Raw genomic sequence first — 13099 nt, forward strand, 5'->3', positions numbered from 1 at the left:
GATGATCTAAGGGAAGCACCCCCTGCCTCCTCGATGCAACACATACATACATGACATATGAGGCAGGGAGCAATAGAGATATAATCCCCCTGGTGGATAGAACATACAGACAGCATGGGGGAGAAGGGGATGGTGGAGGGTGGCAGCAGCACTGATCATACAACAAATGGGCTGAGTGTGTGCGTGTGTGTGTGTATCCGCGCATCTTTTAAAGACGACTTATTGGACGTGGCCCAATGGATATGCGCTGCTAACATGGGTGTGGTAGTGGGCGGAGGAAAGGAAGGTGGAGTAAGACGCCTTACGTCCCTGATAAATGGATGCCGCGCGCTGCCCGATTGCCCTGCCTGAACTAGCTGCGCTTATTAACAAACAAACCCTGGGGAAAAGGTGGCTTATGACTGTCAGTTAGCTTTCCAGGAGGAGACATACCTTGAAACTGACATCATTTAGCTTAGTTTGGTTACAGGTCTTTTGAGTGTCGTTGGTTTCATTCCTTTTTTCAGAAGAATAAAGTTATTTATTAATCATATTTATAGACCAATTAATGTATCTTCAGTACTTTTGAGTCATAAAATCTAATCAAATGCAAAAAAGACAAAAACAATCAACAAGTATGATTTCAAATCAGTACAATAGGTTGATATAATCAAAACAAATGCAAAATCATCAATGAAGTAAAATCCTTTTACTGCAAACTGATCTGCCAGTTGGTTTTAAGACTGGGTTATTTCTACTTCTGTAGACAAACATCTTACAATTTCATAACTGTTATGAATTCCTTAAACTAACCTGTTCTCTGACACAAATCCACCCGGTCCTATCAATAAAATAGTTATTAATTACAGGTGATGGAAACAATAATTATAGTTGCATTGTCATTAATTTTTATATTCTTTATTCTAACATCGATAGCCGTACTGTTCCATGATAAAAGATACTTAAAAAAAACATGAACATTTTGTGCAATGTTTACTTTCAAATATTTTAAAGTAAATACTTAAAAAAATACTTACCCAGTGTAACATTACCCTAAAACACAGTTGTAGATTGACACATGCATTATGTACAAATAAAACCACACACAGAAACAACTTGGCTGTTAAAGAAAATATAAAAAGTGAAATGTAGTTTAATAAATTCTAAATGTTATTACAATAAAGGCAATAACTCACGTCTGCAGATGTCAAAGATGATATGCAACCTGGTAAAAGATTTAAAACAGATGATAAAATCACGATTTTCAGGAAGATACATTTCTAAATAAGATTAAAACATTTCACTGTGTAGATAATATATATTCTTTGTGCAAACTTTACAAATCACTTCATTATTGTACATTATTACTTAAGATAACAATCTATGTATCTACATTTTGGATTTAGTGGTAGATATAAACTCCTGGGGTAAGTGGATGTGGCAAGAATGACACAAGATTGTGGCAAGCAACTTATATTGCTGCACTACAGGACTGAGAGGTTCAGGATATCCTTTGTCCCCACAGTCATTACGCTTTTTAATGCACCCCGGGGCTCCCCCTCTCCAATTAGATTAGAACTAGGCTGTGTGCAATTTAACTCTTTGTGTATGCACCAGGAACACCAGTTACAGGAGGGTGTAAGGTCACAGGTGAACATTGTTAATTGTAGGAACAATAGCCTATATAAATACTCATTGTTGGATTTCTATTTGTATGCAATGAAGAAGAACAAATTACATGTAAATGATTTGGTCGGTTCTGAGTGCATGTCCACGGTGTGTAACATGTAGCGATGTAAGGGCTGAGAATGTTGCTAAAATAAACAATGGAGTGTGAGGGAAAACGTTAACATTAACTTAGGTATTCATCAGGGAATTAAAGCACATCTAATCGTGGTTTTATAATACTCTCCCGACGTAAATCTAAGCGAATTACATTTTGTTTAAGATCGGTCGGCTGAACCAGGAAAGGACATCCCATGTCTGCCAACTGTCTCAGGCTCAGACAGTGGGAGGGGGATAGGTATAAATGCAGAGTTTGTTATGGAAAACCTGCTAGCGAGCAGGTTAGGTTCACAGAGTCAGTTACCATGGACACTGACCCACAGTTTGCGTTACCTCTCTTTCTGGAACGGAAAATTTGCCTCATTTCAGGGTTAACCAACTCAAGGTTTTCACTAAACCTGCTTTCTGGAATACCCCCCAGGTCTCTGTTGGGCTTGGACCATGGCTCAGTGCTGCTTGCTTTCATTAGTAAATGTGCAACTAAATGTGCTTTTTATTTTTTTAATGATTTGTGTCAATAAAAGAAAAAATTCTGTAAAAGATTTTAAACTACCACGTATTCCCTGGGTAGGGAATTTTCACTCCTACTGTGAATATTTTCAACTACAAGTTGGCGACCAATACATCATTGCACTCAGTTTTTCTGGTATATGTAGCATGGAGTGATTCTCCCTATTGATTAGTTATCTCCTCAAAAGACAGACAATGCCTCAATATCACTTAGAAATTATACAATACTGCGTTCTGTTTGGATTAGATTTGGTTTAAATGATCAAACTTACAGATCCAGACAGTTGAGAGAAGTACAACCCGTACTAAAGTATGGGGGCCTTCCATTGTAAGTTTGTTAAATCCTTCAGCTCCACATATGCATCCCTTCGGAATTTGAAAATAAAAATGTTAATCAAATATTTGTCATTGTCAAATATGATAAAGATTGTGAAATAAAGACTTATTAGTGACTATGAAAACATGCTAATATTTTATAATCCAAAAAATGAAAATGGGTACATTTGGTAAATTACATGGAATGTTGCATTGTTCATTAAAAATATGAATTAGATAAACTTTTATTAATTTTATTATTAATTAATTATTTTTTCTCACTTTCTCAATGCACTTTGGATTGTCTATTTGAATTTGTCACTATTGACAGTGAAATACTAATGAAATACTACTGGTTCAATATATTTGCAGATTCACACACACACACACACACACACACACACACACACCCACACACACACACACACTCACCCAGAGAGAGAGTTTCAGAGAGTTAAAGTTAGAGAGATTAGATCTTCTTACCTGTCTATTCCCCAGTCTGGGTAAGTGAGGAGTGACAGTGACAGAAGGGAGAATGGTCAGGTATAGTTTGGGTGTGGCAACAGTAATTTATAGAATCTGACAGTATGCCTCACTAATGCAGTAGATCAGGTTGTATATGGATTCCCAGAATGCTATGAGAACTCTGCAGTGTTTGTAGGAGGTTGATTATGATGACACTGTGTTCAGACAAACACATTTACTAAACACAATGGTGACATTTCTTAAATTAATGAGCCAATTATGGGGAATTAATAATGTTGAGTAATCTGGACACACATCAGATCATGATATCAGCACAATTCCAAAATGTAAATTAAGAGTGTTAGAGAATTAAGTGTTTGAAAGTGTTTATTTACCATTTGCATATTTGACAAGGAGTAACTTCACATAGAATTAGTTGAGAAGTTTGTTTAAGACAATTTAGTTTTGTGCAACATAATTTGACACCAGCAAGATACAACTGTTATATAGGTAAACCACACTGTATGAAAACATATTATGCTACAGTTGGTTTTGGGAGAACAAGCAGTTTGTAGTGGCACGGTGCAAGAAGATCCTGTGTTAAATTCCCTAGAGGGGAACTGTTCGGCACTGAGGTGGGCTAGTTCTCGGGCCTTTCTGTGTGGAGTTTGCATATTTTTTGTGCTCACAAGGGTTTCCTCAGCAAAAAACTAAAACATGCAGAACAGATTGCTCTTCAGCCCATATGCATGAGGTGAGCACTTGGCCCCTCTAAACCTCGGTTGATATGGCTGATCACTGCTCCTGGCTTCCCTCGGAGAAAGGACAAACAGGATGGGAAAATACAGGAAAAAATGGCATTGGTGGCTCGACCAGGTTTTTGTGTTGGTGTCATCGTTCCCTGCACTCGTGTGTACAATCCCATGACAAATAAAGGTTTCTTCTTCAGTTTCAGACTTCATGCATTAAACCAGGTCTCCAAACCTGTTTCTGGAGAGCTACCTGCCTATTGTTTTTTGCTTTAACCACACTTATTTGACTGTGATTCAACATGGTAGTTCGACCTGCTCAACCAGTAAATTATTAAAGACAGGTGTGTTAGATTAGTGTTCAAGCAAAAACCTGCAGGTAGGTAGGTCTCCCAGAACAGGGTTATACATTCTTGCATTTACCAAAGGTGGTATATTGTCGATTTGAAAGACAATTGGTCTGTTCTGAACCATCCCTTCCCTCCCACCCCCCCCCCCCCTCTCAACACAGTGACGACACTCTCCATTCACAAGGGTGAAGTTAACAGACTTTTCAAGAGGCAGAACCCACGCAAAAATCCAAGGCCAACAGGACTTAATGACTACAGACCCGTCGCCCTGACCTCTGTGGTAATGAAGTCTTTCGAGCGCCTGGTGGTGGCACACCTTAAATCCATCACAGACCCTCTACTGGACCCCCTGCAGTTTGCCTAGAGAGCCAACAGGTCTGTGGACAACGCAGTTAACATGGCCCTTCACTTCACCCTACAGCACCTGGACTCCCCAGCATCCTACACCAGGATCCTGGTTGTGGACTTCAGCTCTGCCTTCAACACCATCATCCCCGCCCTGCTTCAGGACAAGCTCTCCCAGCTGAACGTGCCCGACTCCACCTGCAGGTGGACCACAGACTTCCTGTCTGACAGGAAGCAGTGCGTTAAGCTGGGAACACAAGTCTCTGACTCCCGGTCCATCAGCACCGGATATCCTCAGGGCTGCATCCTTTCTCCTCTGTTCTTCTCCCTGTACACCAACAGCTGCACCTCCAGTCATCCGTCTGTCAAACTTCTGAAGTTTGCGGACGACACCACCCTCATTGGGTTCATCTCTGACGGGGACGAGTCTGATTACAGGTGGGAAGCTGACAACCTGGTGACCTGGTGTAGCCAGAACAACTTAGAGCTCAATGCTCTTAAGACAGTGGAGATGGTTGTGGACTTCAGGAAGAATACAGCCCCACTCACCCCCATCACCCTGTGCGACTCCCCAGTCAACACTGTGGAGTCCTTCCGCTTCCTGGGCACCATCCTCTCCCAGGACCTCAAGTGGGAACTGAACATCAGCCCCCCCCCCAAAAAAAGCACAACAGAGGATGTACTTCCTACGGCAGCTGAAGAAATTCAACCTGCCAAAGACAATGATGGTGCACTTCTACACAGCCATCATTGAGTTCATCCTCACCTCCTCCATCACCATCTGGTACGCTGCTGCCACTACCAAGGACAAGAGCAGACTGCAGCGTATCATCTGCACTGCTGAGAAGGTGATCGGCTGCAATCTGCCTACCCTCGAGGACCTGCACACCTCGAGGACCCTGAGGCGAGCGAGGAAGATTGTGGCCGACTCCTCCCACCCTGGTCACTGCCTGTTTCAGTCACTCCCCTCCAGCAGAAGGCTGCGGTCCATCAGGACCAATACCACACACCACAAAAACAGTTTTTTCCCTTCCTCTGTTGGCGTCTTCAACAAGGCCAAGGGTTCACACTGACTTCATGACTCAATGCCCTTAAAACACACTGCTTTTTGCACTGCACAATACAATCTTGTACCATTTGTATTTTTTGTAATATTTTTATTTTTTGTATTTTTATATTGTAAATTACTGCTACTTATATTTTATTTTATATGTTATTGTATAGTTTATTTTAATCTAATTCCACTTAGTATTGCTAGTCATGTACCCTTAGTATAGTTAGTCCTCATATTTAAATTTTTGATTCCTATATGTTTAATGTTTGCACCTTCCTGCCAAAGCAAATTCCTTGTCTGTGCAAACTTTCATGGCGAATAAAACTCATTCTGATTCACAATTCCTCCAATCACCTGCTTAAGATCATCAGAAGTAGGGGAGGAGCCAGATGAAGTGCTAAGGGGTCAGATGGCTGAGCGGTTAGGGATCGGGCTATTAATCAGAAGGTTGCCGGTTCGATTCTGCCTGTGCAAATGACGTTGTGTCCTTGGGCAAGGCCCTTCCCCCTACTTGCCTCGGGGGGAATGTCCCTGTACTTACTGCAAGTTGTTCTGGATAAGAGCTTCTGCTAAATGACTAAATGTAGGAGCGCCTGGATTGAAGATCTCTAGCATCCAGCAGGTGCAAGAGAAGACATTTTTGAGTGTTCTATCTCATGGTTGAATAGCATAGATGAAATGTATAGCCTAATTGGTTGATGGTAGATTACAATGTGAAGTTAGTGATAATTTATAACATGTATCATCATTTAATTATAATCCTTTTGATGACCCTCTGAAACTTGTCAAAAATTCATGAAGGCCAATAATGACTGTCAAGGAAGTTGAGAGGAGATGAAGGAATGGAAGTAAGTCTTTGTTGTAAAAAGAGCTGTCCCACATGCAAAGTCCAGGGTGGGACTGAGTGTGGGGGAGCGGTGTGAGTTCACCAGCAGGTTGAGCTGGATTCCAGCTATAATAAAAATGAATGCCAGTAATACAAATGTTTCAATTTAGGTGTCTCTTGGAGTGTCTTCCTCTCATGCAAGCAAATGTGAAAGTCCCATTTAAATAGTAAACGTTTGACAGTATTCATGCAGGAACAGGATATCAAACCCAAAAGAGAGTGTATTTTCAAATACAAAAAGGAAACATTAACCTAATGTTAGTGGAAATAAGTTGTGTGGTTCACCGTACATCATTGGTTATGATGAGAATGGCACAAATTAAATACCAGGAGTTGTTTTCCTAAATTGAGAATTGGTTTATTGCAGGTTTCAGCAGAATAAGGCCAAACAGGGTCTACAGCAGGCCACGATGGCTATCTTTGCATCAACTCAAAGAAATCTGGATTGTCAGTGAGGGGGAAACTTGTCTATGTCACCAGGGTCCCATGTTCCCAGAGTCCTATGTTCCCAAATGTAACATTATTTTTCAGTCGCCTATAAAAGATCCTGTAAAGTAAATTCCATGTTTTGCTTCTAAGTACATTATATACTTGTGAAATGAGTTCCTGAAAGCATGTGCAAAGCGCTAAAACTCGCACTGAAATGTGGAGTTAGACCGAAGAAAAGTTTCTCTTCAGTTTTCAGATCAGGTTTTAATGGGCGGAGCCCAAAAATGCCCCATCTACGTCATTTCGCCCTATCTACGTCAGATCACTGAATGGCTCCTGCTGTACTGTTATTGTAGCCTACATCAGCTAGCTAGCTAGCTTCAGGATGTCTCCCACCAACCGCAACTGCATCTTCCCTGGATGCAAGAACTCCAGCTGCGCTGCAACGCCATTTAAATTCCCTATTGATAATGAAAGGAAAAATAGGTGGATAGATTTTGTGAAGAGCCACGCTGATGAAAAGCTTCGGATAAACTCCAACAGCCGCCTCTGCAGTGGATAAGAGAGTCTGCTAAATGACTAAATGCAGTTACCATTTCACAGCGGATAGGTTTAACATGGACCAGAGACAGACGGGGTTCGCGGACACACGGCTTCTCTTGCAGCGCGGAGCCGTACCGAGCATCGCCCTCCCGGCCGTTCCTTCTCCCGGTCGCACCTGGACAATCCACCGCTGCCAGCAGTTCATCACTCTGTTCTGTGTGCTTGTTATAATTATACTAGATAACTTTTCCAGAGGTATCTCTGCTATGAGTTAGTGCAAACCGCTAAATTGATATTAGGCTACTCGGTGTAGAATGATGGTATTTTGGTGAAATGGTAGCTAATGTGTTAGAAGTAGCCTAGTTGGAGAGCTCACTGTCTGCTGTCTCTGGTGTCCATTTTTACTGTTACAGCTCAGGGGAACATTTCATTTATATGCATCTGTATGTTTCACTCATTGAACAAATAAATTCAAATTCTATATGGTTTTGTTCGGCTTGACATATCGTCTATTATCTGGGTCGGAGGTAGGCACTAGGCAGCGATGGGCGGAGCTTCAGCTCCTTCAGGCGACACGCCCCCCCAGTCTCAAGCAGAGAAGACTGCAGATTTTTTCACGATTTCAAAGCCTAATTTAACATACTTGTCGGTGTTATTTTTTCATTCGAATTTGGATGGGTAGTTAATAACACATTATTCTGTGGTGTGGCGAACTTAAAACTAGTTTTCAGGTCCACTTTACAGGATCTTTAAGAAACCGCTGTCAGTTCTTTCCTCGTAGTAAGCTTTGAAAGACATTACAAATTAAGAGAAACAATGATTGGGATAACGTTTTTTTACAAAACCTGCAATTACTGAACTACTCTAATTTGCACCATACATCAGTGAAATCATGGCCTCCAGCAGAACATACTGCCATCTTAAACAATCACAACAATTGGCGCAGGTTGTGCAATCATTTGGTGGCCATAAATTACGTGATCAGACAGCAATGCAACCCAAAGGAGTGTTTCTCTAACGTAGATGATTGTGGAGATGCCACCTTCCCATCAGGATTTCCAGTGGTTGCTGGACCACCGCAGCAATCAATTTGGCCGCTAGAACAATGCCTGTACACCTGAGGTGCAGCATCTAGCAACATTGCGTTTTTATGCAGCAGGGAACTTTCTGCAGGTTTGTTTTGTGGCTAACTAACGTCTAAGGGCATGATCAGTTAGATAATAAGGAATTTGTGTTTGGAAATCTATATACTTGGAGAAAGACACAGGCCGAGCAAGGCTTCCCTGTTCTGGTTTGTGCATGTGGTGACCACTGCTCCTACAGAGTGCCCCAGACAATATATTGTGGTTCTAGCCAGCTTCTTTAATCCTTTACATGGCACATTTTTGCTATGTCAAACACTATTGACTTAAGCTAAAACCAAATATATATATATATATATATATCCTCCTCCAGCGGTGGTGAGATACCACTCATGTACAAATCACATTGGCTTACGTATATAAATGCAATACATTCGCCGTCTAGCGGTGATGGTAATACCTCGGCTACACCTGAAAAGAAGGGCCTGAGGAGAGAGTTACGGTTTAGAGGGGCCTGAGGAGGGAGCGCTGCAATTGAACCCTTCTCATGCCGCCCGCTTTGCTGAAGTGGACACGCACCTTTTGAGAAACAGGAAGGATTTGAAGTCACAAGCAGTGACACGCTTTTATTACTTTGACTGGCCATAAGAGCGGAGACATTGTTTTACTTCCCTTGTGGCTGTCCGAGTGGTCAATAAATGAGCAGGGCCAGTTGTTCAATGGTTTAACAGATGGATTATTATTTTTGACCTATTTGGGTATTTAAGATGCATATTGAAGACAGTTGGGCATCAGATCTTGTGAGACGTTGTTTGGGCGTGCAATGCTTCTGATCCCATCTGATTCATGGCCAGATGGCTTTGTGTTATTGTCTGATTTTTGTGTGTCAAGGATGGTTATGTTGGTCTAATGGTTGTACTGTTTAATACATATGAGTTTGAAGGACATTTAACAAGTTTAATATTCATTCTCGGGAAAAACTTCCACCACACATACACAAAGAATGGGCCTACTTCTTCACCCTAATCATTGCTTTGGCATGTAGCTTGTATGTACTGTGGGAAACGCCTGTATCTGTTGTCTTGTGAATACACCCTGTAGCACACGTTCCAATGTAATCTTTTCTGTGTAGTGCCACTGTGTTAGTTTAACTTTTGTTGGTAGCAACCACATTCCTTTTGTCTGTGAAATAACAAATCTGGGGCCTCTAAACTCCCTGACAATTTTTTTTTACAATGGTTTATGTACAGAAGGTAGGCTAAATGCCTTTTACACAACACACTGATTTATTAACACTAGTGCATAATTCCCGTGATGCACTTCGGGATTAAGATGTCAGTAAAAGCCTATACAATGCCACCCTGCTTGACGCCGAAGCGGCTTGGTTGCAGCGGAGCGATTAGAGGCGTATCTAAAAAGCAGCCCGATAATCGGGCATTTAATTTACCACCGGGTCGACCCACAGATTACCTTTACTTATTCTATACTATAGCGGCGAGGAGAATAAATCTGGTGTAGGCCTATGCTTGCATGCAACCAATCGTCCAACTCGCCACAACCAGAATCCCAGCCGTATAGACAACAGCTCTCCTGCGGATGAGAAAACCCCAATTAATATGAATCCGAAACACCTGCTCCGTCCAGGGAGCGTACCCCCACTTGAGGGCAGGTTTTAGCCCTTTACACATACACACACACACACACACACATAGATGGATGATCTTGGAATAGGATAGGGCACAGTGCCTGCCATGATGTCGGTGACACACAGATTTTTTAAATTATAGATAGTGCAGTGTTTGTGATGCAGCTGGTGATGAGTTATTGTCAGAGGTTTCTCCAGACATCTATTCAACCTGACAAATATAAACAATCTACTCTTATCAATTGCAAACTCACATGACATGAGAACATAATAACTAGTATCCAATGACTAGTTCTATTGATTAGTGAATAACACAAGTACACAGGAAATCAAATTTTCCTCCAAAGACTCATAAATGTAACGTTCCTGAAATATTCTATCCTATACTTTTGAAAGGATCTTCAGTTTGTTCACCATTCTCAGATGGAGATCATAACTACCGTAATGATAATATATGCCATTCATAATATTTTTATGTTTTTGTTTTATATTTACTCTTAAGTTGTGTTTATTGTACAAGGGTTATAGTTAGCATTAATCAATTACATTGATTAATTGTAATTGATCCTGGCCTGATCCAGTCACCATATTTATTATATACAACGATTTCTGTAGTGTAGTTTTAGGTACATTAAGTGTGCATTCAAACCCAGCAGAAGTACATGGCTATGGGTTATGTAAATTATGAAACTACCACCCATTTATTTAGGAATGTTCAGGGCAGTACTACAAAGTACTTGTTGAATCAATGCCATATATTTTTTTCAGTGTACTGTACTCAAGGGCGTATTGACTTGAACAAAGAACACACCGTTCAGCATTGTACCTGTCAGATACAAAAAAAGTAAAAAGTAATTGACAAGAAACCAAATAGTATCTATGATGATGTTTTTTTGTGTGCTTTTGATGTCTTTAGGACACAGTGATGAACAAAAATAAATAAAATACCATGAAGATTCAATGAAGAAAATAATAAAAACAGTGTCTATGATGTCTTTTGATGAGGTCTTTAAAATACATACCCAACCATGAAACAGTCTAGAATCCAAATGCCATGTATCAAAATGTTTTTATACTTTTACTATACATATTCTGATAGTGAGATGAAGTTTCTCTTATATTTTGTGTTTTACTAACATTGTATGCACGCAAGTGTTTGAATAACTTATATAATAATTGTGCAATTATCCCTAAGTTACTGAACCCAGATGGCTCTTGTGTCTATCAGCCTTGGGCAAGCTTTGTTTTGGATGCTGTTTGGTTACAAAGCCAAAAGGTTTTGGATTACAGTTTTTCTCAATTGCTAAAACACTAAAACCCATTGGCTGAACAAAGTTCTCAGTTGCCTGAACTCATGTAACTAATTGTGCCTGTCTGTTGTCAATAGCTTAAACCATTTCACATGGTAAAACACAATTTGCAGATCTCACTTAGACTGTTCAGCAAAACTCTAAACACATTCTCATTTTTAAAACACATTCTGCACTCTAATGCACATGTCATCCATACTGGTAAACACAAATGGCAAAAATCAAATACAAATAGAGAAAACATGTCATTGACTAAACACAACCACTCAAAATTGATTTCACTTGTTTCAAATGATGTGACACAACCAATATAAGCCAGTTCAGAGAGCAAACAGGTTGTTGAAGGTGGGGAAATATTGCTTGTGATGTCGACAAAGTGCTCTGGCCTAACCCAGCCCAAAGACAAGAAGAAGCACATTGATCACGTGTTTACTCCTTTGATTTTTGTCCCTTTCAGTATTGTATACAGTAGTACAGTGCATTGTAGGCTGTATACTGTACAATGAACAAATTGTATGGCCCTGAACATTGTGCTTTCCATTTGTTACAGTAACAGTACTGACTGCTCAATAGATTTTGACTGGTTGCAGGTTCATATCAACAAAGAACAAGAGTGAGTTGTGAGTAGTGAGATGCAGGGTACAGTACTGTATAGGGGTACAAGGAGGAGAAAGAACAAAACAATTGCAAAGAGCAAAGCAGAGTAGTAATTTCTGATCAATTTTGAGCTACTATGATAGAACATGTTTTTGTTCATCAAAAGACAATGACGGATAAATATGAAATTAGTTTTGAGATTACGTAAAAATGTACTTCTCCCTGAGAACTATGTTTTGAACAATGTGTTTTCAATTTTTTGGTGTATTGTTTACTGACTGCTTGATAGTGTATATCATTTTGATCACTTTGTTTATGTGTGAGCAGTGTTTGATTTTGAGCACAGGTAAATCTGTTTTGAGGCGAAAGTTTCATTTTGCAAGAGGATTCAGAGGTTTTGTAAATAGTGCTTGAAGATGAGGTTTTGTGTTTACAGTTTTGAGAAAATGGGTGACTGTTTCAAGAAATGTGTTTTAGAAATTGTGAAAAACTGTAAGTGTTGTGAGAATGTGGAGATATCAGGTATCGATAGATAGTGTCTGATTGTTATCCGGTCATCTCTCACACCACTACAGAAGGATGACAAAGGCCAGTCTTATTGTTTTACAATAATATATTACATTCCTAAGTACTTAGACTCAAGGGGACACAGATTTTGATTCATACCGTATATCCTTGCATGTTGCTACTATACACAGTAGCATATACACGCAATGTCCTGCCCATGTCATGGAACGAGGCATGTAGAACACCACCTGATGAGTGGCAGGTAATCCAAACCACATTATTAGTAGATGAGAGGTGAATCATGATCAGGTGAAACATGTTTAAGTGACAGGCACACCAAAAGGGATGGGCTAACTTCTTCACCAGATTCATTGCTTTGGTATGCAGTTGTACTAGGTACTGCACTTAAGCATTAGTGTAATTGAGACAACGTTTTAAGATTTGATTGAGTCTATGGTTGTCTATTATTGCATTGTAGTACAATGGCTTTTGTTCACCAAACATTTATTTGCTACATGTAAATACAGACTGTTCCTTGACTCTGACTA

General features: G+C 40.2%; 1 long non-coding RNA gene across 1 annotated transcript; it reads right to left on the minus strand.

Annotated features, from left to right (window-relative positions):
- Positions 1-986: 986 nt before the first annotated feature.
- Positions 987-2642, minus strand: LOC134012803 (uncharacterized). Its single transcript, XR_009928636.1, has 3 exons — positions 2547-2642; positions 1176-1204; positions 987-1032 (listed from the first exon to the last, which is right to left on the minus strand). It is a non-coding gene; the product is annotated as an uncharacterized LOC134012803 (long non-coding RNA).
- Positions 2643-13099: the final 10457 nt, after the last annotated feature.

Source organism: Osmerus eperlanus, chromosome 26, assembly GCF_963692335.1.
Source record: "Osmerus eperlanus chromosome 26, fOsmEpe2.1, whole genome shotgun sequence".
Taxonomy (NCBI): Eukaryota; Metazoa; Chordata; class Actinopteri; order Osmeriformes; family Osmeridae; genus Osmerus; species Osmerus eperlanus.